The following is a 6,702-nucleotide window of genomic DNA, read 5'->3' on the forward strand; positions in this document are numbered from 1 at the left end:
TCTAATGTATTTCAATGGAATGGCTGCGATCAGTATATTCAATAAGTCTGTGCACATTTTTAATGTCAAGTGAAACTTTGGTGAAGTGTGTTATATAAACTCAGTCATCCTGACAATGCTGTGCTTTGAAGGAAATGAGAGACAGAGTCCAAAATGGAAGAAGCCATTGTAGGTTATTTGTGTCAGATGTGAGTAGATAGTGTACATCTTTTGAAAAATGTTGTATTTCTAGTATGACTCGCTAGCATATGTGAGCTAGCTCTGTGAGTAGTCACTAGGTCACTAAGCCTCTAGCAGCACCTTCCTTGCAAAGATGCACAGATGAATTTTACTGTGCCACTTTTTAGTTTGATCTGGTCTTTTAGTTGCTTGCCCAAAATGAACACTATATCCTCGTTTTCTAAATATTCCCTTTTTTTTTTATTTTAATCCGAGACAATTGATGAAAAGACAAAGCATCATTTACATAAATACCTATCCATCACCTGAAAGTTGCATAGATTGCAGTATCAGATATTATTGCGGTTATTTTAACTAGTTTGATGTCATATTGGATTTTCCAATAATATGCAAATGTAACTGGAGCAGCGACACACATCAACCTCTGAGTAGCACTTAAGAAATAGAATACAAAGCTGTAAACACGGCAGGGATTTCTCTGATCTCAGTGGACATGATGAAAAAACACATGAGTAAGACAATCAACCAGTCAACCTGATAGGATGGCCAAAACTAAGCCAAACTACAGTGATGATGATGAAGATGAACTCATCTCTACGCACATGTGTTTGTTTACTGTACTGTATATAAAATACTCTCTCTCTCTCTCTCTATCTCTGACTCTTTCTCTCTTTTTCTGGGAGAATCACACACTGTTTACGCTGCCATCTTCAACACGCACTTCTTTGTCTCTCATTGGAATATTCATGCCAATTAAATCCCTGTACCTAAAAATAGACAACTATGATTATGTTGGCAGGGAGCAGAGATCCTGTATGAAAATTAGTTGTGTATTATTAATGAAATGAGTACAGAACATACAATTTATTCTTATGTTAAGTTATTCAGTGGGGTCAGGCTTGTAGCTATTGCTCAGAGGCTGTTATAAGGTGAACTCATGGCATTTTCAGCAGAAACTAATTGAAATTTTTACCCAGGCTCTCATCAAAATGGAAAATGGCTGTTTCTAAATTAAGTGCAGGGGATTATGTGTGTGATTTTTTAAATTAACTGTATTCAAGTACTTGTAATTCCCAAAAAGAAAATTCTCAAAAACACGATTATCAGACACCCTGAAATAACAGAACAGGATAAATGGTCATGTGCTGGATTTATTTTGCAGATTTGGTGTGTGTGTGTGTGTGTGTGTGTGTGTGTGTGTGTGTGTGTGTGTGTGTGTGTGTGTGTGTGTGTGTGTGTGTGCGTGTGTGCGTGTGTATGTGTGTGTGTGTGTGTTGTGTGTGTGTGTCAAATTTTAAAACACAAAACAGGCAAATACTGTTTAAATTAATATTTTACGGTAAATTTTTAGTAGCACATCTGACATAAAAGACATCTATCTCCAGATAGAGCAAAATAAATGCACAGAAATAGTCTTAATGTGTAATTTTCTCTGAAAATATAAACTAATCATTCAGCTCAGTTAGCTGTCTGACAACTCCCCCCCCCCCCCCCCCCCCCATTTCTTCCTCTGCTGTCCTACACCCCGCTGCCTGTTCCCACTGCACTGTGGTGATCAGGTCATGTGATCTACACTCAGGTGTGTGTTGGCACCAGGTAAAGATATCTGCCCGCCTGCAGTGAAAGAAAATACACTAGCGTAGCTCTCTTCGCGGGCTAGAGTTACAGCTCGGTCCTTGTGTCTTAGCTAAGAGCAAACTGAACCCTCAGCGCTCCTCTGTCCGCCCTGCATTAAAGCCGCCTCTCTCCTATGCTTCCTCCATGGCTCTGGTTTCATTTCCTCTTCCTCTTCAAGTTCGTCCTGTGGAGGGAACATGAACACACATGATGCTCAGATTATGATATTCACGCACATTACTGTTATCATTCCTTACATGTACTGTCTACGTGGCCCATCTGTGCAGCAGCTGCACTTCTGAACTACACACTTAAATTAACACCTTTCCACCTTTTTGGCCTGAATGTGAGTGCAACAGCAAAATAAAAGCTTTTATTAGAACGATCAAACAGTGAGTGCTGATCATTCATCATTTAATAAAAATCTGTACTATATGTGTGTTTTCAGGTAAGATGATACTGAGATCTTTCCAGCATTATCAGAAACGATTTGTCGCATATTCTCTCATCGGGTATCTGATTTCAATTACTCTCTCTCTCTCTCTCTGCCCTACTTTCTATTTTTGGTCCTTTGCCTCTCACCTGTGTGAATAGTGTGAATATTATTACTGTGGCTGGACCATATATAGTTATAGTATATGGCCACAGTATATGGTCATGTTATAACAGCTGTCTGTAAACCTGCAATTTCCTCTGCATATTATATTTAATGGTTTGAACAGAAATGTTTTATGTGAACAGCTTCTTCTTTAAAGGTGTAGTCTAGAGTTTTCCCACCACTGAACAGCAGGTGTAACGGCTGGCGTTTGAAAATGTTTTTCTCAATCCAGGCTTAGTTTCGTATCATCATCTTTTCCACAAAGAACAAATGACAATAATAAAATGCAAATAAATTGAATGATATCCAATATCTATGAAAATTACAACTCTTACCTCCAAACTAAAAGAAACCATCATCAAGAAAACTATATCACTGTCTCTCCACGCTACTCACCCTCCATCCACCGAAGAACAACAACAAAAAACAAACTTAGTGAGCCTTCATGTGAGTGGATGAGGAAGTTAGCTGAGAAAGCAGAGGTGGAAAACAAAGACAAAGGACAAAAATCGGTGGGAAGAAGGAGATGAGTTGGGCTTAGGAGAGAGGAGCTGGACAGAGAGGTGTCCATGTCTCTCATTCTGCAAATAAACAAAAAGTAAACACCAGTGGAGGAAACACTGTGACACTTGACGCTGCTGATCGCTCCTCCACCTGCCCACTCATGTTTCCCAGAAGGCCATTCTGCCGGCCACAGGACAAAAGCAGCGCAAAAAGCCAACACCTCTCTCCCCCCGGGGTGCTCAGAGACAAAAGAGAAAAAAAAAAGCGATACAACACCTTTGTTTGCTGAGATTAAAACATCTCTATCCCTCTCTCCCCAGGGGTAACTCTACCAGGCAAGAGATGTAACTGTCAGTGAACTCTCTCTCCATTCTTAGTGGCTCATAAAATCTTCCTTATTATTGCGGTGTTTCCTATTGTTTGGGTGTCATTGTTGGTGCGTCTTGTGACGCTGTGATTAGCAGATCTGTCTTGGCACGGGCTGAATGAGCAGGCCTATCCTTTTGCTGTGCCCCTTGTGTGATACAGGTATAAAGTTGGTGATGTGACCAGACTTGTGCCCCGGCCTGATTGTTATTGACTGAAACTGAATAGCTGTTGACATAAAAGAATACCCAGCCTTATCCTTCCATATGGGGAATCTGACTCTGACGATAACAGCTCAGGAATTCACACATGGACAAACATGAGTGCCATGTGCCAGGCTATTTCAAAGTAAAGTATCCACCAAATAATTGCCTGATCCAGGTACTGTGATAACACTTTTAAGTCTTAGGTAGACTTTATGTGCACAACACATGCCTGATAAAAATGACCCAGCTTCTTTCACACTTGGCAACAAGACATATGCAATTCCCATGACTGCTATTATTCTAACAAAGTTGACGGCTAACATGTGAGGCAACATGTACATCAAATCCACCATTATATTGCTCGAATGGTAACAGTGGCATGGATGGTGGCCCTCAGACACGCAATATCTCCACAGGGGGTCTCTGCCAATCTGGCAACCACAGTAGGAGGTCTCACTCTCATCAGCACTGTAGGATCCAGACCACCTACCACCTACCTTTCCTCACTCTTTTGTCTGCACAAGCTTTAAAACTGCAGGCTCCAAAATCATCTGCCTGCAGTTAACACATTTCTCATTTAATATTGTATGTTTTTACTGGAACTACTTTCTACGGAAGAAAACAGTCCCAGTGGAAACCATTTACAGTCAGCCATGTGGATGATCCACAGTGATCAGGAGACTGTTTATGAAGAGATGTGAAACAGTAGTGGACGAAACATAATCTCAACATAAGGTTCATTTGAGCAGCATTTCTGGAGCTTTTTATTGTATTACATGGTCTTCTTTGTTTGCCCAGTTGAAAGTTCAATTCAAACTTTCAATGTGTTTTAAGTTATCGTGGATGAGAAGTACTCAAAAAAAAAAGGAAATTTGAACATGTACAATTCCATGACCACTTCCATCTTACTGAGGAAGATTGTGTGATACAATCAAAAGCTCCAGAACAACTACTTAAGCAACCTTGTGGTGTCCCTTTTCACTCGTACCACATATTCACATCACAAATAATAAACTCAGGGTCTCACAGTATTCATGTAAGCAAGCTTTTTGCAGCAGTTACAGGTTTCCAAGCAGATGAATAAAAGCTCCTTCCTGACAGGAGGCAGATGACCTTGTTGGTTGTGTACAGGCTAATGTAATTCTGGATGGTTGGTGGTCTTTTTTTTTTTTTTGATGATTTACAGGATCTCATACTGCAGAGAAAACTGTAAAGAAAAATAAACCCTCCTCTCTTACATACCACACTCAAAGGTTTAAATGGGCTTGTGGTTTCATGTAACTTTTCAAAAGACACCAAACTAAACAGACCTATCGCTTTCGACGCACGCTCTTTTCTGAGAATGGCGAGTGGATAAAACATAAGCCTCTCTCCTCAGACCCTCCCTCTCTATCCCTGCATCGCTGATCCCACTACACAAACAGCACGCCCACATAATGAGGCCGGGTGAGAAAGTGTAAAGTGGAGGTGTATTGAGGGGCCATGTAAGCTGGCCTAATCCTCCTTCACAGCATTTGTTGTGTCATTAGAGCTGTATGGCTTGTGGATCCTGTGACACGGGCCCTATTCACTCCTGTAGCCCTCAGCCAGTGCGCCGCAGAGAGACGGTGTTCAGAGCAGTTGCAAGCCACGGTGGATTTTCAAAGGTGAAGCGCCCTCACAGACCACACAGGACCTCTCTCCTGGGGGTAGAAAATGTGATAAAATGTTTTTGACAAACACAAAGGAGGAGGAGACACAAAATCACAGACTCCAGGTTTCACTCAGCAGTTTTATTTTTGTGCAAATCACAGGCAGCGCAGTAGCTGAAAGACAAGAGATGTGCTTTGCAACAAGTGGATAAACCAGTCATGATGTTATGGCATCCCTTTATTTAATATGTGGGTGAAAGCAGGTGACCAGCTGTTTTATTTTGTTTGCTGAGATTGCTGCCTTTATTTAAACCTACCTGCCTGTCTCCGCACGATTATCAATTTTAAGACTTTGTTTCTATTGATACATTCACCTGTATGAAGGGTTTTTATTTTATTCTTCCACAGCCTGACAGAAAAAAAAAAAAAAAAAAACATTCTGCGCTGCTGTTTCATTCATATTTTAAGTATTGAGAAAGTTTTCTTCTATAGTGTACAGTACCATGGAGAGTTACAGTATATCATATAGTACATATTTTAGACATTTTTGTTTTTACATAAAACACAAAGGTCATACAATTTTATCAGCAACTGCAATTTACCAGTGGCATTGGTTTTCAAGTTTCATTGAGAGGAGAGTTTTTTTCAGAGTTCATTAAAGAACAATGAAAAACTGAGAGGAGATGGCACCATGCAGTTTGTGAGGCTGAGGTTTCCTTATGGAAGTAAGCTGACTGTCAGGATAAACCTATGCAATCGCAAAGGGAAAAAGATGATAGTAAAGCTCTATTTTACAGGTCCCATATTTCCCTGAGCTGAATACTATACCACAAACACTTTCTCCATTTCCCTTACAGTTCGTACCAAATTGTGTTGGCCTTTTCTTGGAAATATCCTTGTTATTTACAGCTAAATACAAATTTTAAGGATATTAGCTAGAAAATATGGGGCCCATAAAATACAGCGTTCCTGGGATTTTACTTTAAAAACTAGTGGTTAATCAAACAGAATAAATGCTCCTCATTCAACAGCTGAACTTCCCGTTCGAAAGTGAAACAGTCCCAGTAACTGAAAACCTACATTGGCTAACTGTTGTAGCTTAGGTAACAGAGTGTATGTGCTGAAACTATTCATTGTGAATGAGTGGATACTCTACTTGGTGCATTACTGGTGCATCGTACCATACAATGCTGATACGAGGTAGTAGAGATGCATTTATTTAGAACTGTAAACCATACAACTCAGGAGAATGACTAACATATTCATATACAGTACAGTGTAATAGAACAAGCATTACAAAGTCGCGATATTGCTTTTGGCTACAGCTCTTATTGCTGGCTTTTTAAAACATTAAAATGGCTCAGATGAGAAAAACAGCTTGGATTATATTCCCCCAAAGTACTTTTCAGCTCTCAGTACAGTATGACTGTACATCACTAAACCCCATCAGTTCATCACACTCACTGGATGAACCAGTCTCATCCTGTCCACAAAACTACTAATCCTTACCTACGTCAGTATCTGTTTCATCAAACTACCGTAAATATTAAGACTTCTCAAGACAGTCTAAATGCAACATAAATAAAACATAAGGCCGGTT

The 6,702-nt window shown here is 40.0% G+C and overlaps 1 protein-coding gene across 1 annotated transcript in view; it reads right to left on the bottom strand.

Moving 5' to 3' along the window:
* Positions 1–5,228: 5,228 nt before the first annotated feature.
* The window catches only part of mfsd3 (major facilitator superfamily domain containing 3), a 23,747-nt gene continuing 22,273 nt past the window's right edge, over positions 5,229–6,702 (bottom strand). Inside the window, exon 6 of the mRNA XM_056376934.1 lies at positions 5,229–6,702. This exon is cut by the window's right edge and continues 505 nt beyond it. The gene's annotated coding sequence lies outside the window, so the exon portion shown is untranslated.

This window comes from Seriola aureovittata, chromosome 5, assembly GCF_021018895.1.
Source record: "Seriola aureovittata isolate HTS-2021-v1 ecotype China chromosome 5, ASM2101889v1, whole genome shotgun sequence".
In the NCBI taxonomy this organism is placed as follows: domain Eukaryota; kingdom Metazoa; phylum Chordata; class Actinopteri; order Carangiformes; family Carangidae; genus Seriola; species Seriola aureovittata.